General features: G+C 43.6%; 1 long non-coding RNA gene across 1 annotated transcript; it reads left to right on the forward strand.

Moving 5' to 3' along the window:
* The first annotated feature begins 3 nt into the window (after positions 1-3).
* LOC139021420 (uncharacterized) lies at positions 4-25,736 on the forward strand. Its single transcript, XR_011473505.1, has 4 exons — positions 4-90; positions 10,193-10,271; positions 19,865-20,076; positions 23,968-25,736. It is a non-coding gene; the product is annotated as an uncharacterized lncRNA (long non-coding RNA).
* The last annotated feature ends 863 nt before the right edge of the window (positions 25,737-26,599 follow it).

Here is a 26,599-nt window from a genome sequence, read left to right on the forward strand (position 1 = left end):
GCAGATAAAACAGCGTGGTGTGTGCATTTGTACACGAGTCCTCCTTGTCCTTTAAAAATAGGATGCCTCCTGTTTGACGCACTGCAGCAGGTATTCTGTAAGACCCACACACTCATTCACTATGAAAATAGTTCTGAAAATTCATTCAGAGGCGAGTGACCGAGTACCTTAGAGTGGACAGTCAACAAAAGTGTGAATGCCCTCTGTATATACAATGTCCCCTCATAGGGATAGAGCTCAAGTTTGGTAGAAAATAACATTTGAGAATGTATATATAGGCAAAGGCCTATACCCAGTGTTTTCTCGGTACAGCGTCTATATATACACCTGTCTATCCAAGGGAAACAGGAACCTAAGGACCCAGGCTCGGGGCTCGGGTGTGATGTGCGTGTGTGTGTGTGTGTGTGTGTGTCAGTGTATTAGGCAGTTGTGTTCTACATTATGAGTTGTGATCCATATGTAATAGCCTTGGACATAAATCGTACGCATTTGGGACAAGGGATTTCTCTGCAGACTGGAACAGCTATCCTAGTCTCTGGTCGCTCTCAAACATGGAGGTCCCGTGTAACTCACCCCTTCACTTCCCCAGTATCTCTCTAGATTGTTCCTTCCTACCTGTCCCTGGTACACACGTTTATTTTTCCTTCGTCTACTAAGACAAAGATATTTGGAACAATTTGGAAGTAGAGAGTTATTATTCTATTAGAACGGCCATTTTTCACATAGGTTTTGTTTGAATGCACTGCCTGTCTCAGAAATGTTTCTGTGCCCTTTTCAAAGTAATGGGCCTGTGCCTGGACGCCCCACATTCTACATTTTCTCCCCAAATAACGTTACATGGTGGCACAAATGTCGTACTTTCACGTTCTTATAATGGACAGTTATATACCATAATGACATGGATTAGAAGTACTCGATTCTGTCTTATACTCCTCACAGCCTACAATTCGATAATGAAATTTTCAGTGGTTTCATCATTTGTTAGGCATATTCAAAAGTCAGAATTTATGCTGGGCAGCACGAAAACAGATTTCTCTAGCAGAGCTTTTCAATTATGGTGTGTGGTGGACAAATGGCAGATATGGTCCAGTTTGTTTTCATTCCAGTACCAAAGTTTGCAAATGATTTACTTATTTAATAAGAACAGAGGAAGATTGACGCTGTTATAACATTATATTCTACTCCGCTCTGGTGAGTGGCGTAAAGTGTGTGAGACAGACCACAGGTTATTGGCAGCTCCCAGCAAATTATCTTATCTGTGCTACACCTTAGAGCAGGGACTGCAAACTCAAATGTTTACGGAGCCAGGCAGGGACGGTGGCTAATGAGGCAGGCCAGGTGTGGACGAGGAGGGATTACTGGGGACAGTGCAATCTGGGGAGCCTGTTCTCCCCCATGAAAGTGGGCAACAGCTGTGCAGCTCCGGCTCCTCGAGGCCATATGGCAGTGAATGCACGGCCAGCGTTGCTAAACGTGATCTTTCTAGAGAAACTGAAAATGCAGCTATTTCTGTGAAATACGATTTCCAAATGTTGCAAACTAATTATTTTCTTAACCAAAAATCGGAGGCCACCAGTTTGCAATCTCTTCTTTAGTGAGTCACTGTTTCTGATGACCAGTCATCCTCTCCTCCTCCTCCTCATTCACTTTCTCCTCCTCCTCCTCCTCCTCCTCCTCCTCATCATGGGAAGAACAAGTCAGGGTATGGTGGTTGTGAACGGTGTTGTGTTTATTCAAAATCTGGGTGTGCCTAGGAGCATATGGGATGTGTGTGAAAGGTAAGGCAGAATCCCAGCTCCAGACTTTCTTGTGGGAGGGGAGGAGGAATAGCTATTCAGTGGGTAGAGTCTCAGTTATACACGACGAGTCAGTCAGCCTGTAGTTAGCAATACTGTTTGTACACTTAAATATTTGTTAAGTCCGGCCGGTATTGCTCAGTGCTTGAGTGTAGACCTGTGAACCAGGAGATAACAGTTCGATTCCTGGTCAGGGCACATGCCTGGGTTGCGGGCTCGGTCCCCAAGTGAGGGGTGTGCAGGAAGCAGCTGATCAATAATTCTCTCTCATCATCGATGTTTCTCCCTCTCCCTCTCCCTTTTTCTCTGAACTCAATAAAAATATTTTTTTTAAATTTTGTTAAGAGGTTAGGTTAAATGTTCTTGTTATAATTGATGGAAAAAAAAGACTTTCTCTAGTATGCCTGTCCCTGAGTGTGACTGCAGTTGCATTTGGGAGGGAGAATAGTACAGGGAAATACAGTCTGTTTAGCACATTTGACTGTTATCCCAGGACCTGCTCCATCCCTTATTTGTAGTAATTACGATTATTCAGTATTTACAATGATCTTGCCTTCTGATAAAAATTGTACAAAAATCATTAGTGTCCCAAAGATCAGTTTGGCACATAATATTAATGCTGTGCTGTGTTCAGGTCAAATGACATGTGGTGTATGATAATTCCCAGTCACATAAAGTTAATATATTTTCAAAGTATTGCCCCAGAGCAGCAATGTCAGTGTTACCTGGGAACTTGTTTGAATGCAAATTGTCAGACCCTATTCCACACCTAATGAGTCAGAAAAGGGAGGGGGGACAGACGGTAGGACTCGGAGAGCTCTATTCACAAGCTCTCCATCTGTTTAAGATGCGTAATTGAGAACCGTTGAAATAGAGACACACACACACCTATTTTTTTCTTAATGTAGTTTACAGAATCCTTTCTTGACTTAATGTGACTTTTCTTGCCATTCTTGAGTTTATTTTTGAACCTGCTTTTTCAGTTTTTTAATGCATATTATATTTACTTTTTGTATTTTTGTAGAGACAGGAGGGGAGAGAAAGAAAAATCAATGTGAGAAAGAAACATGAATCTGTTGCCTCCCACACCTGTCCTGACCTGGCATTGAACCCACACCCTGGGTATGTGTCCTACCCGGGAATTGAACTGTCACCTTTTGGTGCGGGACAATGCTTCAGCCAACTGAGCCACACCAGCCAGGGCATGAATATTTTGTATTTTTGAGAAACTTAATCTTCCTGATGAAACTTCATAAAGGTAGAATGTTCATAAAATATGCACAGTGCCTTATGCAGAGTAGATACACAAATACTGTTGATTCATTGACTTGATACGTTTTGTTCGCTATGGTAAGATTTGGTATTACGATTGAGAAGGAAAACACATGCGTGGGCCTTAATATAAAACTGCCAGAATGTCCTCCTTTCATTCTGACTCGGCTGAGCCATGTTTGGTTGAGGAGGGCATCTGTCCCTGAGGTCACAGATGTTAGTGTGGAAGAGGAAGTAGAGAGGGTAGCCACACATGGAATGTGGTAGAATAGAGTGTTGAATATATGTGCGAAATTGGGTAATGAGCCTTAATATAACAAATAAAGCCAACTTGTGACTTTTGGTGAGAGGTTTTACTTAACAGGCACTTGTAGCTTTGCTAGTTACTATCATTTTAGCAAATAGTTCATAAAAAGTTTACATTCTTTTCACAATCAGTACTGGGTTGAGTGCTCATTTCTAGGGAAATCGAGGATGAAATTTAAAAGTCTTCTCAGATCTTGTACAAATATTAGAAACACCCGATGATTAGGGAAAGGCCATTCCACACTAGGTTAAATAACATAATTCCAAATAAGGGTGGCGTGAGAAACGGCCACCAGGAGAGTATTTCATTGGCTTTTATCCCTCAGTGGAATCATGGCTAGAACCTTAACAGTGTAAAATGGAAAGACATCTGAGCACTGGCCAAAGTTGGTGGGTTTGGGTTTTTCAAATTTGTGTTTGTTTTCATCATCATGCCAAGCCTCAATGTCCAACATTAGCCTGTCATAGAAAGAACTCGGATCATCAAGATCACAGCTGGTTCAGAATCCTCACCCTGAGTGATGTAGTTTCACCCTCTTTCAGCAAAAAGTCTCTAAAGTGTAACTAGAGAGTAACAAAATTGGCTTAGAAATTTCCTTTTCTTTCCTTTCCTAGTGATGAAGGAGGCGTTAACGAGGAGAAATGGCAGAGAACAGCCCTGGGGTTGGGTGGAGAAGACAGTAGGCCAGGCTCACAGGTAGACCAGTTGTCAACTTCAGATTAAGTCAGGTTGTAATTTCTGAGACCATCCAGGGTGGGCACCTCTTTTTGGGAAGGAATTCATTTGTCATAAACCATTGACTGATCCAATAGCACCGTTTAATGTTTTTGTGTTTACATTTAAAGGTTTTTTATTATTATTATTAATATACTGTTATTGAACATCTTTCATGATTTATAAGCTGTAAAATATTTTAATCCTTGACTCATTTGTTTACCAAGCTATTCACTTAATGCTATGGAATATGTAGCACTTGAGACCATCTGTTAGGAATATTTGAATAATATGCACACTCTGAAGATATGTACAGCAAATAGAGCTCAGAACACATGAAATATTCAGGAAGAGTTTGCGAAGACAATCCATGTATTTTAATTAAAAAAAGATGTGGCTTGAAATCTAGCAGTAAGTCTTTCCAAAAACGAAGCTCTCTTCTGATTCCGGGCAAATTGCTGTGCTGGGATGGCATTAAGCTGTCATTTTGACTTTAAGTGACTAGACTTTAAATAAAAATATTGGAATTAATACTAATTAGAACTGCGCTTAGAAGAGCTTTTCCCTAAGTGTGGGAAGTTACTGCAGGGAGCCGTGTCAGGCAGGGGAACGGTAAGTGTGTGCTTTGTGAAGCAGGCCAGAGAGGGAGGCTGTGCCTCGGTGTCTTGGGGTCACCCCTGGGGGAGCCTCGGGTTTAGTTGGGTAGCCCTGGAAAGTCACTGAGCTGGGTGCTGTGACTCGACTGGAATCCTAGCCTTGAAAAAATCCTTGAATCCTGTTAGAGCTTGAGGATTTGTGTTTCTTTTTCTCTCGGAATTGGTGGAGGATGGGGGCAGATTGGTGTCATGTGTGGGTCCCATCATGTGTTGTGAATGAAAACTGAGATTTCCTAAGTCACTCAGCCTGGATGCTTAGACCTTTTAGCCGGGAGTGATTCTCAGGAGCCCAGCTCGCTCCGAGGAGGCTTGCTGTTACCTCATGGTCACACACTTGATGAGCTGTATGTAGCCTAGACACCTATTATGGTGCCTCCTCAAAGAATGTCCCAAAGGGCATCAATATGGTACAAAACCTGGTTCCCACCACACCAAGGGATGTCTGGCAGCTTGGCAGTATTAACCCTGCCATTCACTCGAGAGGCACCTCCTTTCTCTAACTGCTTTCAACTCTTGTGTTTTGATGCCTAAACCAGACAAGTTCCTTGGAATCAAACCTTCCACTTTTTAGTGCCTGTTACTTACTGGTCTCAGTGTCGGGAGTGTCCCTCACATGTGCACGGCACGCCTGTCTAAAGCCATAAGATCACAGCAGTGTATCACATCTTTCTGATTGGCTATTGCATAGATACCACTATTTCAGGATATTAGCCTATTCTTTTAACCGTTTTTATGATCCTTATCTTTCAACATTATTACAGACTTTTTATGATTACTCACCTCAAATAATTTGGGACTCTGCCTTCTGTTGATCGCCACAAACTCCCAATAGTTGTATGAATGCCCGTCAGTTGTCTTTGCTCGAAGCTCTTCTCACTTGTGGTGAGTGGTGTGTGGGACAGTCTTCCCAGGAGTCACTCTTCAGTCTGGCAGGCCCTCGTGGTTGGCATCTAGGGATGAAGTGAGTTTCGGTGTGCATTTCTGAATGGTACATTTACCCCTCCCTTCATTATTTTTACATCCATATTTCTCCTTATCCTGACTCCTTTAATCATTTTGCATTGTCTCTATCTTTGTCCATCACCTTAGATTTTTTGTGGGATGGAGCATTGTATGAATAAATATTTTTTCTCTGGCATTTGTTCCAATCCTGCTCATTCCATTCCATGAAGAGTCCCCCATCTGATCTTTGCTGACCTCCAGCCAACCCCCCATCTTGGACATTTATTTGGTCTTGTTTTGGGGTCTAATAATTTGTTTTAATATACAAAGGCCCTGATGAGTCATCTGTAAGGGGCTTGTTTCAGTAAAGCACTGAACAAATTGAAAATAAAATAAAATAAAAATATATAGAGTTCCTACAAAGACTTTGAGCCTCTAGTCATCGTAGCCCCAACATTGATACCCAGTGCTGTGCCTGGGATGTAGTTGGTGCTCAAATATTTATTGAATGAGTATTGGATTATTTTTACTAAGATCTGTATAATTGTTATGACTATCTATTATAAGCAATGGTGTTTTTTCGTATAAAGGAGCCCCCTTTAAAATGAATAAAATAGGAGTTTTTTTGTTTGTTTTTTATTGTTGTTTTACAGGCACTGGAAGTTGAACCTAGAGGAGAAATGATAACTTCAAAGACATTGCCAGACAGAAATAAATGTTCATCTCAAATTATAGGCAGTCTACCAAAATCTGAGAAACCTGCTTAGTCAGCTTCTTCATTTATTTTATTTTAGTGAGGGCTTATCAGACCCTACTGCAGATACTTGTTTACTTGTCTGTGCACCTGCTCGGCTGTATGCAGAACAAAATAGCTGCTCACTTTGCTTCTTGACCACTCACAGGTCACATGTCACATCCCAGGCCCTCAGTAAATGCATGTTAAAGAAAAAAGAGGAGGGAGGAGTTTAGTGGCAGTTTCTTTGACATACTGTGTAAGAAGGTTTTACTTTTTTGTTGGATGGCAGCATGCTGAGATTTTAATTATCTGCACTTTAAAATACTGCAACCAGGATTATTATAAAAACACTTTCTGTTGTCCTCGATAAAGGGAGGAGCTCCCATTTTAATTTGACTTACATTTGTAATTAATGAGAGAGAAAGAAACCTCGAGTGCTCCCTAATTGAAACGGGGGGTACATCAATCAAATTCTGATTGGGAGTCTTATGGAAACTCTAGATACAAAACAGTTTTCTTAATTATATCACGATACAAAAATTATTTCGAGGAGAGCACTAAGCAAGATAGGCTTTTCTGACTGAAGTGCTTTGTTTTATATATATGTCTCTCACTGAATAGTCAGGAAGAACGAGTCTAGAAGAAAACCTCAGGACAGCATGGTAAACAGATTTCATCTTGGGTGTTAATTGATCAACTAACAGTCGCTGCTGTGTGGTGGATGTTGATGAAGATTCCTTCAGGCTCTCCCATTCATCCACTGATCCAATCCAATATCCATCCATCCATTCTTCCTTTCTTCCACTCAACACTCATTACCTGCTGTTTGCAAAGCACTGTTCTAAACAAGATGGGTAAATGGAAATGGTGATGAGTATTGTCTACTAAGGGTTCATGAAGTTCATGCTCTCCTCCTCCCCACTTTTTTAAGGAACAATTTTGCATCTTTTAAGGCCTACTGAAGTTGAAGTAACCAGTTAAGTGCTCTTGAGTTAATCATAGCAGCACCTACTGATGGCAATTCAATATCTTCTCGTGAGGTTAGAACCTTGTTATCTGAGAAATACTGACTTTATCCAAAAGCTTCAAGAACCAATGATGAGTTCCTGTGCAGTTTTTCCATGATTCTTTTAGTTAACCCATGAGTTTAAATTTGAAAAAAAAAATGCGGTTGAAACCTAGGAGATGTTTCCAAGTAAAAGTGAAAAACAGAATTATCTCTAGAATTTTATAATTAAAGATAAGGATGCAAATGGCTCTTTTCTGCAATGCAGAGAACTTACTGTCCTTCCACATGTGGAATGCCAACCATGTCATTTAGACATGAAAGATTAATGAAGCTCAGTTTTATTGAAGAAACCCTCATCCACATTTGTGACACATGAGTTCTTCAGTTTGGAGGGAAAAAAAGTACCAAACCACTGAATGGAATAAGAGTGTATATAAAAGGATTTTCTGCCTGTAGCTTCTAAATTGAATAAACTTACTGAAAATTGTTCATACTCAGGACCTAGTGATGTTTGATTTAGCCTTTTTATTGAGAATAATTACCTTCAAAAGATAAAACACAAACATCAAAGCACTGGGGGAAAGATGGGTCAATCAATAAGTGAACTTAAGGCAACTGAATGCCATCTGGAAAAATACAAATCCCAATCCATATCTCGCTCTTTGTACCAAAATACATTCTATATGGATTAAAATTTTAAGCAAAATATGAGAAGTACCAAAAAAAGTGGGAGTTTTGTTCTGTTTTGTTTCTCAATAATTATCTCAGAGCAGAGAAGGCCTCTCAATTCAAGCCACAAAACCTAAATGCTATGAAGGAAAAGATGTGTTTGACTACATAAAACTTTTAAAGCATGTGAACAACCAAGAATACTATAAACAAAGTCAAAAGGCAAGTGAGAAAACAGGAAAAGGTTGCAACATATATTATAGACAAGGTCTAATTTTCTATTATATAATCACTAGAGACCCAATTATATAATAGAAAATTTGTGTAAAGGCCGTGGCCCCGGCCCCGCCCGCCACGGCTGGGCGCCTCTGCCGCGACCCCCCGCCTGCTGCGGCTTTGTCCAGAAGGAAGGACGTCTGGAAGGATGTTTGGTCTAATTAGCATATGCTTTTATTATTATAGATGAGCCATATATGTATATATACTTTAATAGCTGATAACTCAATTTTGAAAATGAAATGTATTTTATTAAATACTGCCTTTATAATTATTCAAAGATGTGTTATACATTTTTTGGACACCCTATATTTATCCATAAGAAAAAGATGAACCATTAGGAAAATAGAAGACAATCAGGAAAAAGAAGAAATCCCAAAAGCCTTTTAGACATCTGCAAATTAGAATAAGCAAAGAAAATGCTACTCTTCACCTATCAGATTGCTCGGTGCTGTTAACACACAGGCTCGGAGAGGGGGGCTGGTACGCTCCTAGGGCATTTGGAATGTATAGAACTTGAGACAAGCTCTTTGGAGGGCAATTGCACAATACCTATTAATATCTTAAATGCATTCCCATGCTGATTCAGCAATTGTAATCTAGGTATTTACGTTACAAATATATTGGAATGTATGCAAGCATGCACTTGCTACGACGATGACTGCAACATTATTGATAATAACAAAACACCTGAAATTGGTGACTAGTCAAGCAATACTTGGTATTCAATAGAAAAAATACGACCAAGCACTTAAAAAGCATGAGATAAAGCTGATACGACAAAACATCCAAGACACCTTGTGAATGGGGAGGGAAAAGGCAGCAGAAAAGTATAGGGTGCTCCAGGATTTTGTGTATTAAGATATGTATGGATCTGTGTGTATTTGCAGGAACTTTCCTGGAAGAATATATGAAATGGTGGTTATTTTTGAAGAATAGGACTTTTTATAAACCCTTCTTGGTCCGTTTGAATTGTTCATCATATGCACAAGCCATTTGCAGAATTAAATAAGACACATCTTTTGGCCAATTTCAGGAATATTTGTCTATTCTCTGATTTTAGACTTAGCCCCCCTATATAATTTGGGGATCTGCATTTGGAAAACAATAAACAGAGAGCCGCAAGTAATCCACTTCCCCACTGAGGTGAGTGGTTCACCATCTGGCCAAGAATCAGAGTTGGGCTCCTCCATTTTCAAAACTGTCAGTTTCCCACTCGAACATCTGGCGTCCAGAACACGCGGGGCCCTTCCCGTGAGCGCACAGCATCCCTGCGACCCAGGCTGTCCCCGAAGATTGATGCCGCCGCTGCGGGAGGACGCCAGTGGGACATGCCCGTCATGCTTCTGATGACACATTCCTACAGAGTCCAGGCCAGGAGCTGCTTTTCACATTCTCTGTGTGCGTTGGACAGCCGAGTTCTAGATTCAGTTTCTTTATCAATTTGCTTTCTTTGCCTGAAATCTTAGCATCCAGGTCAGTGTTCAGTTCATTACTGGGTGTTTAATAAGTATTTTTTAAAAATATATTTTATTGATTTTTTACAGAGGGGAGGGATAGAGAGTTAGAAACATTGATGAGATAGAAACATCGATCAGCTACCTCCTGCACACTCCCTACTGGGGATGTGCCCGCAACCAAGGTACATGCCCTTGACCGGAATCGAACCTGGGACCCTTCAGTCTGCAGGTCAATGCGCTATTCACTGAGCCAAACCGGTTATGGCTTAAGTATTTTTATTGATCTGGTTGTGACAAAAACATTTTTTTGAAATTCTGTCTCTCTCCCTCTCTTTCCTTCTCTCTCTTTTTGTAGGAACCATGACATCAACGTCAACTGTAAAGAAATGAACCAGCTTGATGGCACGCTGATGAGGATTTTTTCTGTCACATAGGTAAGATGGAAACCTGTAAGGTATGCTATTATTCTTGCCAAAGGTATTTAACTCGACTCTACTCATGAGAAAGCAATCAGACAAATCCAGTGTGTAGTGCATTCTAGTCAGTTATCTTTAAAAAATTCCATGTCCCGGCCAGTATGGCTCAGTGGCTGAGTGGCTACTTAGGAACCAAGAGGCCATGGTTCAATTCCCAGTCAGGGCACACGCCCAGGTTGTGGGCTCGATCCCCAGTAGGGGGCGTGCAGGAGGTAGCCGATCAATGATTCTTTCTCATCATTGATGTTTCTATCTCTCTCTCCTCCTTTCCTCTCTGAAATCAATGAAAATGTATTTAAAAAACAAAACAGAAACTTCAATATCATGAAAACCAATAAACACAAACAAAGTAGCTACAAATTAAAATAGTCTAAGGAGGAGACATAACCAAATGTATCGCACAAATTCTGGATTCTGAATTTTTTTAAGCCAACAAAACAAAGATATTTGGGGGGTAATTGAGAAAATTGAATATGAAGTGGTTATTTCTGAAGAATTGGACTTTTTATAAACCCTTCTTGGTCCATTTGAATTTTAAATAAAATTTATGTCAATTTTTCCAAGTATATAGTAGAATGGCTGCATTATTAGGAAGTGCATGTTGAAGTATTTAGGAGTGAAGCATTTTAAAATCAGTTTGCAACTTATTCTAAAATGGCTCTGACATAGCTTGAAAGCTAAAGCAAATGTAGCATTAATTGTAAATCGAAGTGAAGGATATATGTGTATAGAGTGCATTGTTCTTTCAACTCTTCCATAAATTAGAAATTTTCAAGAGGAAAAAATGGAGAGAAAAGATCTGCCTTGACTTATTAAATCATAGGGTTCATAAACAGATATTTATAGCAAAAACATGTTTTTAGGAAGAAAAAAGACTTTTTAGGTTGGATTCTCTTCCTTTTTGCCATCCCTCCTGATTGGACATGTGCCCCTTGTCATTATTCCCAGTTGAGGACATCCCTAGGTAACGTCCCGTCCTTCCCAGGTCACTTGCCCTCTCTTGACTGACAGCAGGCAGCCTGATGGGCAGCGCCCGCCCCTGCCCCTGCCCGTCCCTCCTCCTACTCCGCTCGGGTTTCTGCAGCTCCTTGACCTGCCTCCTTTACACCTCGCTCTGGCGGGTGTGTTTCAATCAGGGTCCCAGGTGGCTTGTTTTTCTCAACCTTTGCCCCTGACCCCCCTTCTCTTTCACTCCCAGGTGTCTCTGCTTTCAGACCTCGCGGCCCACCCCCAAGCCTTTGTCTAATTAAACTGAAGTGGTGCCACCTGGCGAAGTCTTTCTTCCTGGGCCTCTTTGGGTGTCCCCCTCCCCCCGCTCCCCCCCATTTTCCCCTCTGGGTCTGTCATGAGTCTCTTGTCAGCAGTGTTGGCCTTTCCTGCCCTCCCTCGGAGCTGGGTCTGTGGCTCTCCAGGTGCCCAGCTCTTGGCTGTGATGGGAATGCCGATGGTCTGTTTCAGAACCTGGGAGGCCCCGTTGAGACCACCTCCAGCCTTTCCAGATCTAGCTTCCAAGGGGGTGTGCCCCTAGGTGCTGTCAGTCACCTGCTCTCCCTTCCCAGGAGCCTGCGTGGCAGGAAGGGTGCCTTTACCTCTTCCTTCCTGCCACCCCCCACCCCCCCCAACCCACCCCTTCTCACCCTCATTTTCTGACCTTTTCACTTTCCCGCTTTGAAATTTAATGCCAAAACCTCTCTTATCATTCCACCAGAATCCCTAGGACACCCCCAAACAACACCTAAAACAAATAAATTTTCAACAGTGGAGGCCACTGAACGATTTACGTTCTGGGTCCACTCAAGCAAGGAAGCAAATTTATGGATTGGTTCTTACCTGAATTTCCCAGATTTGAGCCGTGATCTGCCCGTGGAGGTTGGATGATCAGTACAGTGACTAACATATACAATGTACTGGGAAGAGAAATGAAAGCTAGAAATTTCTTGGCACCAAGGGACAGTCATGCTTTGGGCTAGCTAGAGCATGTTATTTGTAACTCATTGTGGGCTTTAGTTAAATACTCCAATAAAGTGGCATTACACAGGGAATACAGGTAACCAAGGAACCTTCATACTACCTTCTACTGACTCTTGAGTCTTCTTCCTTAATGTTAGCAACATTCGAGAAGCAGAGATTAATAAAGATAGAGAATCCGAAAAATTTTAGTTCTAGCCCCACCCTAGTTATTGATGAGCTTTGTAATTTTGCTCAAGTTCCTAGAAGTATTTGCCTTCGTTTCCCCATTTTGTAAAAGAAGTGGGTCAGGGGCTGGCAGATTCAATGATCTCTAAAGTCTCCACTGGCCCTAAAACTCCATGACTCTAAAATACAGTGGCCTGGGCTTTTACCTTCTTCCTCCGTTTTCTAGAAAATGCCTTTTAAACGCTGAAAGGAGGTCTTTCTGTCTCTCATAAGTCCAGTAGCTCAGTTTTGAGTAATGAGACCTGATCTGAACCCAGGGCCAGGGTAACATAAAACGAATCGAATGAAAATCAAAGACCAGAGTGTGGGGGAGACACCTGCAGAGCGTCAGCACCCAGGCATCTTCCTATTGATCTGATTCTCAGAGGAGCCCCTCCGCACACACCCCTGGACGCCCGTGCCTGCGCGGCTCAACCCTCCACCGCAGGGCCTGGTTTCATCACCTCTCCCTCGGTGTTTGATGATGGTGACTTTGATCTGAGCCCGAAAGCCCAAATCAAAGTGATCGTTTGTTTAATATTTGTCACACATCCGGAAATTCTGAAACCCCACACAGAATAGAAAGCACGATAATAAGGACTTTTCTTTCCAGCCAATTAAGGTCATTAAAGAACAGCGTCCTGATTCAAATAGTTGCCTAAGCTTAGAACTCCTGAGTTGCCCCAGCAACAAGTCACAAAAAGAATATACCAAATCATGTCAGGGAACAGAAGAAAAATGCAAGCGCATAAGTCTGATCAAGTAATTCCTTTGACAGTAACATAATTTAATCTACATAGAAGAAAGATTTAAAACATGGACCTAACCCAGCCAGTGTGGCCCAGTTGGTTGTGTGTCATCCTATGAACCAGGTGGTCATAATTCCATTCCCAGTCAGGGCACATGCCTGGGTTGTGGGGCGTGCAGGAGGCAGCCGATCAATGATTCTCTCTCATCCTTGATGTTTCTATCTCTCTCCCCATCTCCATTCCTCTCTGAACTCAATAAAAATATGTTTTAAAAAATGAAATATATCATGGATCTAAGTAATGACATGAATTTTAGTTAGAGCTATTTACCAACAGTTATACTCTGCTACCACAATAACAATAGGGTTGAAAGTCTCGCCCTGGTGAAGCCCATCACAGATAATTAAACATCATTTTGAAATCACATTTCTCCCCCATTTTACTAAGGGTTCACTTCCCCAGCTCTAGGGCTCTACTTATCACCGTGCTTCCTGAAGGGAAAAGCATTTGGAACACATTCAGCTTCTGCCTGACCCTCCCCTAGCAGAAGCTGACTGACGGGCAGGTTTGGGAAGGGAGCTGAGCATCCTTCCAGGCGGCCCATCGGCAGGATGCGTGCCTCCTGGGGCATCGCAGTCATGCAGTGGGCTCCTGGGCAGGCCCTGCATCTAGGGGAGCCTCTAGTTGGCCAGAGCTGCCCCTGACAGAGGGGCCAGCCCCGTCTAGCTCAGGATGAAGGATTGCAAAGCCCACTCTAGATACACCAGACAGCCACGCCCTCTAACTTAGCTCTCTCTTTAATAAAGTTGGTATTTTTGTCTGGAGACTCCTCCATGGGTCTCAGGTTGGGGAGAAAAGGGTGTCATTTATTGTGGCCCCTGCAGTTCCAAGAAGTCAATCAACAGGGACCTGTGGGCAGCCAGGCTCATTCCCAGGACCTGGGTTTATAAGGAAAGTTAAGGCGGGGTCTCTGTCCCCAGCAACCTGCAGTCTAGGCTTATGAAATTCAATTGTATTCATTTTAATTGGGAGCAGCGCTCTCCCTCACTCTCCTTTTGATCCCTTTGGGTATTCGCTTTCTGTCCTATGAATAAATAGCGTTGCATTTCTAATACGAATGAAGGCAGAGCTATTTGGGTCCTCTTTGTATTACTGTTGGGTTTGAGCAGCTCACAGAGAACAAATTTGGTTGTTTTTATATTAAAACCTTCCTAACAAGGGAGGCAGGAGGATTAGATTCAATAAAAACAGGAGCAGCATTCTGAATGTGTTTAAACAAGTTTTCCCCACTGATAGAGAGAACTACTGAGTATCATTTTCAACTGGACTGACAGGGGGAAAAGCCATCCGTTCCCCTAAAGAATTTGCACAGGGCTCAAGGCAAGTTACAGCTGGATCCTCTTAAATCAATCTTTTCTAGTAAACGACTCGTGAGACCATTGAAATCTATGCAGCTTTCCAGTAACTTTATTCAATTAGAGGGATTTTCGATATTTTAGCAAATATTAAATTACCCATCATATTCTTGTGATGTCAGAAAACAAAACACACCACACACCCAACAGCCCGGGGGCCTCAGTAGCAGCTGAGCCCCTCCAGCCCACAGGCAGGCCTCTCTGTGGACTGACGGGAGTGACGTGGGAGCACTAAATGCTGACAAATTTGTTACCATCCATGATAATCACTCCTGCTTCTTCGGGGGGGTGGGGGAGCGGTTAAGTACCTCCGTGTTAGGGGATTATATCATAGCACACTAGAAAGGAAGAAAATATCTTCTGTGATGATAAGGCCACAGCATTCAAGCCTGGAGCAGATAATTACATTATTCTCTTGCTAGTCTCCAGTGACCTCTGTGTCCAGAGGGTATTTCATCTCAAATCGGGACTGTGACTTTTTCTTCTCATTTTTTTTTTTAAAAATGTATTTTTATTGATATCACAGAGGAAGGGAGAGGAAGAGAGAGAGAGAAACATCAATGATGAGAGAGAATCATTGATTGGCTGCCTTCTGCACGCCCCCCACTGGGATCGAACCTGCAACCCAGGCATTTGCCCTGACCGGGAATTGAACCTTGACATCCTGGTTCGTAGGTTGATGCTCAACCACTGAGCCAAGCCGGCCAGGCACTTTTTCTTTTCTTTTTTGTTTTTTAAATCACTTGAGAAGGTTCATTTTGAAAACTGCTTGGATATCTATTGATACAACTTTTTGAAATTGACAACCTCACACTAGAAAGTATGTCTCGTTCCCACCCAAGAAGTTTGTGCTAGTGAGGAGATGGCTGAGCTGAACAAGGGAGGCACAGTGCCTAGAAAGGCAGTCCTCACTCTCCTTGCCAGCAGGCGGAAGTCAGAATTTAGGAGGCATAAATCTCAAAGCTTTGGGTCTGGTCTTTCGGTGTGTAATGAGTCAGTCGACTCTAACATGCGGAGAATCACCTACCTTTCAGGTCTGAGATGAACGCCAAAGAGGTTTAAATGTTTTTTGAGGTTTCCAAGAAAAAGGACTGTGTTCATTCTGGACTTACTCATTGGCTTTCATAGAGCAATGGAGTGTCGCTTTCCACTAGGCTTTCCACTAAGAACAAAGTTGGATTTTGCCAAGTGCTGGGGCTGTAGGAATAAGGCATCTCCCGGCACTGCCGGTGGGACTGGCGAGCCGTGCTATGCACGGAAGCATGTGTGCCTATGACTCCACATTCTGCCTTTCAAGGTCTATCCCAAGCACATGCTCTATAGCAGTGGTCGGCAAACTCATTAGTCAACAGAGCCAAATATCAACAGTACAACGATGGAAATTTCTTTTGAGAGCCAAATTTTTTAAACTTAAACTATATAGGTAGGTACATTGTTATTAACTTAATTAGGGTACTCCTAAGGCTTAGGAAGAGCCACACTCAAGGGGCCAAAAAGCTGCATGTGGCTCGAGAGCCGCAGTTTGCCGACCACGGCTCTATAGGCTCCCAAAGGACTGGCACAAGGATGTCTACTGCATGAGTGTTTGTCATCGTTGGTCCTGGAAGCAACTTGGAAGTGCGGGCAGGCCAGACGTGGTGAGGCCATACTTTAGACCAGGGGTCCTCAAACTTTTTAAACAGGGGGCCAGTTCACTGTCCCTCAGACCGTTGGAGGGCCAGACTATAGTTTAAAAAAAAAACTATGAACAAATTCCTATGCACACTGCACATATCTTATTTTGAAGTAAAAAAACAAAACGGGAACAAATACAGTATTTGTATTTGCATGTGGCCCGCGGGCCGTAGTTTGAGGACCCCTGCCTTAGATGCTCAGCAGCACTGGAAGCTGTGTGGCATACCTTAGATGCTCGGCAGCAAGAGACATTGACCTCAAAACACGGTCTTGACCAAGAAACCAAGAAACAGAATAAGATCTAAATGACAGTACCATTTGTGTAACTTAACAATATACAGAAACATAAGAGAACACACAAACAAAAAACAGTCGATCAGAGTGGTTGCATATGATGGGATGGGTGTTGGAAGTAGAGAATGAGGAATAAATGATGTAATTAAAAAATACAACACAGAGGGCCACTCATAAAACAATAGTGTATGGAATGCTAGTGCACTATGAACTGAATATGATGACCTCAAATCTCTGCATTTTAAAGTACCACCCCTCCCCAAAATATGTAACACACACGTGCACACGTGTGTGCACACAGATGAGATTGTATGGTGGTGACATGTGGACCAAATTAGGACATAAAAATGTTATATTTTGCTTGGCCCAAGCAGTATATACATTCGCTTGAAGAACTTCCTATAGCATTACAAGTACATTACAAGCCAGTACAAAGTCGCTGCGTCATAGATCCTCGATAGCAAGCCCTTGATGAATGTGTTCTTTAGAGTGAATTCGTAATTAAACTAATTCTCCCTCGACCACAGATACAACCCAACAACCCCACATCCATCAGGAAATGACAAGACCATTTCAAAGGCAACACTGACTATTGGATCCTAAATTCTCTGCCATCACTGCTCAGGGAGAGCATGTCTTTTGCCCTGTCTTAAAAGCCACAGTTAAATAGGGCAGGAATTTAGCGAGTTCTCTTTATTTTTATTTGAGGGTATGCAAATAGGCACCAGCCACTCCTGGGAAATTGATGTCATTGAACATCTGTGCTCACCTTCCTTTTAAAAATAAGCAAGCAAATCAGACTCTGAACACAAAACTCTTCGCCTTGATGATTTTCTCCATCTCTTAGCATCCTCCTTCGCTGACCTTGCCGTTGGATGTGTCGGTTACATTTATCAGGATCCCAGTGACTTTTTTATTTGACTTTTGCTTTTTTAAATGACCCTTTGATTGTCCAGAGTGTCTCTCTCTGTAGTCTTTGCTTTGGCCTAGTGCTCTCAGCTTCTTCCTGGCACCCCCTTGCCGGGGATTATTCTGTTTTCTATTTCACTAGCCTCAGTCTTTACTTGTCTTCCCTCCTGATCTTCTGACCTGAACTTCCTGGTCCTGTGGGTTCCCCTTTATGCTGCTCTTCTTCCTTGCTTTCCTCCTGTTTTATTTTGCGCGTGGTTTCATCATCTGGAAAGGTGGCAAGGTGGTGTTTGCATTACTCAACACCTCGTCTCTTCTGCACCGTCAGCTGAATTTCATCACATTAAGGTCTAATTACTGGGCTAAATGGATTATGGTTACATACGCGACTGCTTTGGTCTGTGAAGTGTACTTTCTGTAAGTGAGAACTTGCCACGTTACCTTGAAGTTTTTTTAAGAAAGGAGGATGCTTGAGCTAAAATAATACATGTCTATTCATTTGTTAATACTTATTGAGCTTCCGTGATATGCTAGGCACTGTGCTAATTATTGAGTATAAATAGATGAATAAAATAAACATAGGCCCTGCCCTTAAGGAACGTAGAGTGTAGGTGGGGACACAGACATTCATAGGCAGACATACCACTATACACTTCAACATTGTGCTGAGTGAGTGGAGGAAACAAACCAAGAGCCATGGCGGAGAATAACTCAGGGGACCACTTGGGTGGTTGGTAGAGTTGCCAGATTTTGCAAATAAAACTGCAGGGAGAGAAAAAGAGAAAAGAAAAAGAATAACTGCTTTTGAATGGAGAACTTGGGTAGACAGTGAGGCCATTCCTGAGATGGGTGACTGAGAGGAACAGTGAAGGGTGGGTGGGGTGAAACGGTTAGAGTTCAGAATCAGAAGGATTAAAGTTATGCCAATTGTGAGACATTCATTGACGTCCCCCCCCCCCCCCCCCCCCCACTGAACATGCACTGAACTTCATGGTTCACAAATAGCCACTCGATCCCTCCCCCACCACGTTGTCTCATTTGACATGGCACTTCCTTAATTTGGGTGTTATTTAATTTCTACAGCTCTAAGGTGGCAATATTATGCCTGAACCCAGCTCTAAGGTGGCAATATTATACCTGAACCCAGCTCTAAGGTGGCAATATTATGCTCCTCACTTGGCATCTTGCTTGGACTCCATTGACTTGTGCCCTGCATGTCGTATGACACCTTAGTTTTATGCTGCATATAACATGGGTGTTTTCTTTCTTCTGCAAAGCCAGTTTATCATGGCCTTCTGTTACATAGATCAGAATCCAGCCAGTCCTCCTGTCTCATGGTGCCATCTGACACTGGATTTCAAAGAAACCAGCCAGTTGATGTGTCAGTTTGGGGAGATATTGGGCACCTAGCACCCTTGGCCTGGTGTCATAAACCCCTAGCATAATGAAAGGTTGCCTGAGAGAGACCTAAGCCTGACCAAGGAACCAAAAAATATGAACCTTCCATAGATGAGTGGCCAAGGTTATGGGATCTGGCATCAACAGACCTGGGTTCAAGCCCAGGCTTCCATGCTAGCTAGTTGAGTGACCTTGGACACATTACTTAAACTCTCCAAGTCTCATTTCCCCCACAGTGTTTCTGTATAACATGAGCAATTTTATATTTAATGGTTTAAAATAGAGCCTAGCACGTAGTGTCCCCTGATTGTTGGCCTGTTATCATCTTTTATCATCAGTCACATGACCGAGGGAAGTTATTGAGCTGGTTAGCCACCCCTCCCCGCCCCCAATTTGAGTGAAAGCAATAAGGCATGAGAATTCTGAATGATGAGGAAGAAAAGGTAGTGGTTAAAAACAGACTTGGGAGCCAACGGCTTGGATTTGAATCCTGACTCTGATGCTTACTAGCCCTGTAGCCTTGAGCAGTCACTGAGTTTTTCTTCTATGTTGCTAATTTGAATTCTTAAATTATGGAGTTTCTTGCTAATGATTCTATCAAAGTTTTTTCATGGAGCACTTACGTTTTAAATGTCCCTATACCAGGAGTGGGCAAACTTTTTGACTCGAGGGCCACAATGGGTTCTTAAACTGGACCGGAGGGCCGGAACAAAAGCATGGATGGAGTGTTTGTGTGAGCTAATATAAATTCAAAGTAAACATCATTACATAAAAGGGTACGGTCTTTTTTTTTTTTTTTTTTTTTTTTTTTTTTTTTTTAGTTTTATTCATTTCAAACGGGCCGGATCCGGCCCGCGGGCCGTAGTTTGCCCACGGCTGCCCTATACTCTTTCCGGATCTTGGCTTGTTACTAATGACTGGTGTTTTCGTTTTACAGATTCCGTGTCCTCTTGACTCTTCATTAATATGAACCCTTCTGAAGTTTCCTTGCATAAATTTGGATTAGAGGGAGGACTGATGTCTTCCAACCCAGCAGCCTTCGGGAGTATCCTCAGCTTTCAGCCTTTCTGTTGGAGCTGTTGCCCTTGAAGGAACCCTGCCCAATAGGAGCCCTTGACCTTCAAACTGGAGACTATCAGTGGAGACACGGTAAGGCTCATCAATTCCTTTCTGCTCATGCTGCTCTCTCACAAGAAGTGCAGTTAGAGGTGAGGCTTGTCTTTCTCCTTCAGTCAGTCTCAGTAGCCTCCACGTGAAAGAGTCCTGGAGGTGTTTGGGAGGGGATTGGCACCCTTAGTTCCATAAACAGGTGTGCCTTTGTTCATATTTTTGGATGATTGGAGTTGGCGGGGAGAGATTAGACATCTGTACGCATTTCATTCAGAGGAGGAGGCCTACCCCTAACATCCTAAGTATCAGTAGTTCATTCTTTCTTTTATTTATAAAGCATTTATTGAACACTTAGGATATATTGGGCCCTATGCTTTTCCCTATGGAGACATAAGTTAACAGGAAAGATAAGTCTTTGCCTAATGCAGCTCACCCCCGTAGATTTCTTATGTCTTTCCCCAGCCTCTTAGATAAACTCATTGCACTTGGTGGACAATCAACAAAATCGTTTGGTAATGATGAGATGCCATCTATGTGGCTGCTTTTCCTTCGGTGTTGGTCATACTGTGTTTCATTAAGCTCAGAACCGTCTCCAGTGCCCACCTGATCCCTTTGTCTGAATGGCCCACACAATTTTTCAGTGACTTCATTGCTGTGTTGGGATGTCAGCTCATCTGAGCGTCTAAGATTTTCATTCAAGCCAACTGAGTAGCCAGGTCCAATGTACCCAAAGAAAGTTCCAGAAGATATGTTCCATCCACTGGAAGTCCTGATGTGGCAGTTTAGTGGCCATCTGTCATTAAGGAGGTTTTCCCTAAACAGTGGTAGTGATGTGCCCGATGACACCAGCATTGCTTGGAGCTCATGTCCCCAACAGTATCAATGATGAACATGGAGGGAGGACAGCATGACTCTGAACAAACAAATCCAGTGGCATTGAGCCAGGCCACCGAGGCAGGCCACGTGCAGATTGTGCTGCTGAGCATCTGAAAGTGTGTTGCTGGTGGACGGGAAGCTGATTGTTGCTGGAACCTGGGCTTCTTTCTGTAACAAACTGGGGCAGGGGAAATTACCTCCCCGTAATATTGAATCTTACCTACATAATTCTTCTACAGGCCCTGTGGACTTGCCTGTGCTTTTCATGCTTCTTAATTTCTTAAGCCAGAACTGTAGGACTGGGGCTAACGTAGGTGACGTTTCTGAAGGAAACAGACCCGTTATTGGTCCCAGGTGGCACTGAAGCTTTTGATCCTAATACAACCATTTTTAAAGCAATGCCTGGGACTTGTAAAACCGGTCATTTTATTACAGAAATACATTATACTTTTGGTTAGAAAATGCCCCTTTGGGAGCTGCCACCTGATTGGCCGATGATGCAGTCAGCTTTCGCAATCACTTTCTAACCAAATATTATATTAGGTTTTTAAAAACAGCTTCGCTCGTGTGGCTCAGGGAGAGAAAGTCATTCTTTATGAAGAGCAACATACAAATGAGCACACTTGGGCAAGACAGTTCTTCAGCAAAGCCACAGTCTATTTTAAATGACATTGGAACAGAAATGTGCTGGTTCGTAAATTATTATTAACGATTCTGCCAATGCTTTGCAATGATCACTTGTTTATTATCTCATCATCTCGTTTGATCCTCATAACAGCCACATGGGATGGAGAGGGCACGAGTCATCGTGCCTGCTGGTCAGATGACGGAATAAGATTCCGGGAACAGAACTGATCAGGTCTGGGATGGCTAGAGGCAGGGGTCTAGAATTGGTGACTTTCACTCCAATGACCCGGGCCATTTGGTCTTTGTTCTTTCCAATGCCAACAAGCCATAACTCTGGGAGCATCCTGAGAGGAGTCTTATGGCCTAAGGATTGGTGGATGCGTTGAGTTGGCCCCTTCTGGGAAAGGATGAAGCATTAGGTGGTGATCTAGGCAAAGAGACCATTCCATTTTCTCTTATTTGTTTTGCCAGCTGATGAGAAAGTAAACACACCCTATCACCTGTGATTTTGCTTATGAAGGACTCACCCCTTTTAGTGACCAACCCTACTCGGTCCTCATCGTTTCCAGTGGAAATAATTCCGTTAAGAGCCACCCTTCTCTGGGAGCGCACCTTTATGGAGCAGACCAGAGGGAAAAGTAATTGAATTTAATAAAAGCTGTTCTCAATATAAAGCCACAGGGAAATACATTTAACTTCAAAGCCAAGATGCATGGTTCCTAAATATAATTAATTGCCTGGCTGTTTCTTCCATCAACTCTCAATTTGACAGTAAAGAAGTAAATTCTTTGGCACTTTTTGTTTTATAAAAACACGAGTTCTCCGTTGATAGCTATGGATAGATCGATACAAGTCATTCTCAGAAATGAGATGCTTTAGATTTAGCAAAGTTGCTACAGCTATCACTTTTTGCTCCATCTGTGCAGGAGAGCCTAGAACTAGGTGCAGGAAATCTTTTCTTTCTTTCTTTTTCTTTTTTTACTTATTAATTATATTTTATTGATTGCAGAGAGGAAGGGAGAGGGAGAGAGAGATAGAAACATCAATGATGAGAGAGAATCATTTGATCATCTGCCTCCTGCATGCCCCCTACTGGGGATCAAGCCCACAACCCTGGCATGTGCCCTGAACCAGGAATCGAACCATGACCTCCTGGTTCATAGGTCAACGCTCAACCACTGAGCCATGCTGGCCGGGCAGCACAGGTAATCTTAACAGAATTGTCCAAGGGGAGACTTTCTGCCCCTTGACCTCCTCCCCACCTCCTTTTTAAAACTTTCCTTCAAAAGAAAAAAGAAATCTTCGGGGACATTCTCTAAGCAAGCCCAGTAAGAGAATACGTGTGTTTTGGGTGCCCTTGTTTGCAAGTGCTAAGGATTAGTTCCACACAGATTTCGAAGGAAGGAAAGTTGCTTATCCTTGTCTGAAGCCCACTGAGGGGCGGATGCCTCTCACCAGCAGGTTTAAGAACGTGTGCGTGTGGGCTGTTTCCAGGGAGGGCAGGACCCACAGGTGCCACCACGCTGGCCGGAGGGACTTGGCTCCTTTCCAGGCGACAGGCCACTGTTGTCTAAGGACAGGCCCCTTCCCACTCCCCGCACTTCCCAAGGGAAGGTTGGTTGCTTTCTTCAGTCTGTGAAGTTGCATGAGGAGAGACGGTGTCATTTAAGAAGGAGACGTTGATGCCAGAAAGGAGGCTAGAGACCTTCTGCCCCAAATTCTCGTCAACAAAGAAAAAGCACATCAGTCAGGACCGGAAGTGTGCAAAACCACGTCTGTACCTTTAGCATCACAAGTCATTACGAGAGGTGATGTGGCACCAAAAGGCAGCTTCACACTCAACTGCTTGCATTTAGAAGTGTCTCTACAAAAAAAAAAAAAAAAAAAAAATAGCAGACGGTTGTAAAGGAGAGACAGTCACATAGGCATGAGCAAATCTATTAAAAAATTTAGCACTATTAAACTTCCAACAAAATTTGAGAGGAAAAAGTTATATGCATGAAAATCTCGATTGCAGGGTTTTCCACACTGGTAAAACACTACAGTCATTCAAAGTCCAAAAGAAAGGTATTGTTTGGATGAATCACTGTACGTTTATTTGGTCATATAATAATGCAGTTATTATTTTGTTGCCTATAAAGGCTGGGCGGAATATGGAAAAGTGTTTATGACATAATATAAAATTTAAAAACAAGTGCGTGCATATATGGTTGTAACTATGTAAAAAAGTTTAAGAGAAAAGACTAGAAGTAACTATAAAAAGAAGACAATATTAGCAGGATAGTGAAATTACAGTTTAAAACGTTTCCTACACTTTATTCCATGGCATGACTTTTTAAATGTCTATAATGAAAAAAAAAACATAATAGAAAATTCAGAGCTGCCCTTAAGCATTTCTTCGCTTCTCATCAAGATCTTTCGCTTCAGGTGCTCTTCGTCTGACTATGGGACTTCAGCCACCAGCCCCGAGAGCAGGAGGGTCTGGGTATGATTGGAAAAGCATTGCTTTCTCCATCTGCCCTGCGAGCCAGACAGACCCCTTCATTTCCTTCTGCTCACAGCTCTGCGTTCTCTGAATCATCTACTCCTCAGCTGGCCAGGTGGATCAGCCTTGACTCGGGGCCTCCCCCAGGTTCCCTGAAGAGCCGGGCTGTTTGAACGGGGCCTGAGACTGTTGACTGCTTCCTGATGACTCAGTGTCCATACGGGGAATTTGTGGTGAGCAGTTAGGAGCTTGGGGGACTGCTGACCATGGGGATTAGCCAGTCTACCCACCTTCCCTGAACATCAGCGCCCCGGATAACATTTGGGAATGATCTAGGTGCCCTTGGCCGGAGAGAGTGCTGACAGTGCCGGCAGGAGGCTGTGTCTCCATCAGATTGGAAGTCAGCGAGTCCCCGGCATGAGCCTTGTGTAGCCTGGAAAGGACTGGCCGGGGGCCCCCTCGGAGTCTGAGCGGAGGACTGGTCCTCTGGTTTGGCCCACGCCACTTGGCAAGCACATCAGGAGGAGGCTGACGTGGTCCTTAGGCCCACACACTGTGTGAGATCTTGCACAACAGGGAAGGGGGGCTGTGAGACCTGGACCGTGTCCACCTGCCCACTCAGGCCTTCCTGCCTCCCTCCCTCCCACCGCACAGAGCTTTGCTCAGTTTACCCAACGTGCCAGCTACATGTCGGTCTCGAGGCATTTCTTCTCTAATTCTTGGAAGAACCTTCCTTCCCCCTTCCACTTCTCCAGCCCCCTTTCATCCTTTTTAACTCAAAGAGCCACCTGAGAGGGGCTTTCTCCATCCCTCAACTGAAAGTGTATTTTCCCCCATTTGGTTATTTTCTATTTTCACGTCTTTTATGTTTCTTTCCAAGTTGTTGGCCATAGAAAGTGTCATTTTTTATTTTCTGCTTGCTTATCTGTTTTCTTCTTGGTCTTCCCTGCTGGATTGTACGCTAGCCAAGGTCCGGGACTGTGTTGATCTTGCTCACCATCAGATACCAGCAACCAGGGCAGTGCCTGGCACCTGGCAGGGGTAGGGACTCAGTGACGATTTGCTGAGGGAGGGAGTGAGCTGAGCCACTGCCGCCGTCTCTAAATCAGAGCCAGACCCTACGTATTCTCCTCTGGCCTGCTTGACTCACGCAATATTGTTTCTGGGGTTGATGGAGACGTGGCAGTACTTTTCACTGCTGCATGGCATTCCACTGAAGAACTGTCTTACCATTTATGAGCTGTACTGTTCTTGGGGTTTCAGGCATTTCTAAATTTTGTTCCATAAACAACGCTGTTGTGAACATTTCATCCATGTCTCCTGGGGTGCACATGCCAGTGTTTCTCTAGAAGAGAAATTTGGGTCATGTTCATGCGATCCATATTCAAATGAAAGCATAGGAGTAAATTAATTAAAGCAGCGGAGGGGCTCCCTGACATCTAAGTTGCGGTGAACAGTCATTTGACACACACACACACACAATATCACTAACTCCTCTTTTTCAACACCAGCTGCCTACCCACCATAAGGCAAGAGTCACTGTTGGCCCGGTCAGGAGCCATGGAGGGCCCAGCCTTTCCTGAGCTGTGGAGTGTGACACCTCCTTCCTTAGTGGCAAACAGGCTCAATGTTTTGAGCGGCCTTTGGGAGCAGGACTAAGGGAACACACATTTACTGAGTACCTAACTGGTAGGCAAATTGTCAGGCATTTGACACGGAGGATTTTGGTATCTCATTTCATCTCTACAGCTACTCTCTGACATGGAGAGTGTTGTCCCCATTTTGCAGGCGGGCAAACTGAGGCTCATGGAGGTTGAGAAATTTGTTCAAGGTCACTGTCGGGGGTGGTGAAGGTGGGATTCCAGTCTTGCCTCATTATTCCTTCTCACAGGTTGGCACATGCTAGTTCTCTGCAAGTGTGTGTGAGTGTGTGTGTGTGTGTGTGTGTGTGTGTGTGTGTGTCTGTGTGGAGGAAGGAAGACATGGAATGGGTGACTGTGCTTAAAACAAAAGCAAAACTCTGGCAGGTTCACGTGCTTAGTCTTAATGAGCTGCGAGCTCCGCCTGCCCCACTGCGCCCTGGTCCTGATCCTTGTGACGAAGCTGAAGAATAGACTGACATCACCAGGGGTCTTCGCTGCAGGGGGTGGCCAGGGCTGTGCATGGCCTCCTGTCCTGGGTGAACCGCCATGTTTCTGACCTTGGGAATGACCTAAAGTGAAGCACCAGCCGGCAGGTAAGGACACGGCACTGGCCATCCTGTGCTTGCTCAGGAAGCCCCCGGCCTGAGGCCAGCCCCCTGTTTTCCGCTGCAGGATTTCAAAGAGATGTGTACAGAGGGATCCCTAATCCCCCCAAGCCCTAGGGAGGAGGTGGTATTACCTCCAGCTTGGGGTGGGGAGGGGCTGACTCACTGTGGAAGTCATAAATCAGGGGGCTGGGTAGCCCGGGGCGGCGGAGAAATCCTCAGTGCTGAGAACCAAAATGCAAAAATGCTGCCGGGTCCAGCTGGGGCCCGGGTCAGGGCAGGATGCTGGGACTCGCCTGAAGCCATTGGAAGCCGGGAATGAGGTC

The sequence above is a fragment of the Myotis yumanensis genome, unplaced genomic scaffold (genome assembly GCF_028538775.1).
Source record: "Myotis yumanensis isolate MYYU_CA2020_CCGP unplaced genomic scaffold, mMyoYum1.0.hap1 SCAF_13, whole genome shotgun sequence".
NCBI classification, from domain to species: domain Eukaryota; kingdom Metazoa; phylum Chordata; class Mammalia; order Chiroptera; family Vespertilionidae; genus Myotis; species Myotis yumanensis.